Genomic DNA, 224 nt, shown 5'->3' on the forward strand with positions numbered 1-224 from the left:
TGTGGATGTGACTGGTGATAGAAGCAAGGTCCAATGCTGTAAAGAGCAATATTACATAGGAACCTGGAATGTCAGGCCCATGAATCAAGGCAAATTGAAGTAGTCAAAGAGGAGATGGCAAGAGTGAATGTCAACATTCTAGGAATCAGCAAACTAAAATGGACTGGAATGGGTGAATTTAACTCAGATGACCATTATATCTACTACTGTGGGCAGGAATCCCT

The sequence above is a fragment of the Bison bison genome, unplaced genomic scaffold, assembly GCF_000754665.1.
Source record: "Bison bison bison isolate TAMUID 2011002044 unplaced genomic scaffold, Bison_UMD1.0 scf7180017864498, whole genome shotgun sequence".
Lineage (NCBI taxonomy): Eukaryota > Metazoa > Chordata > Mammalia > Artiodactyla > Bovidae > Bison > Bison bison.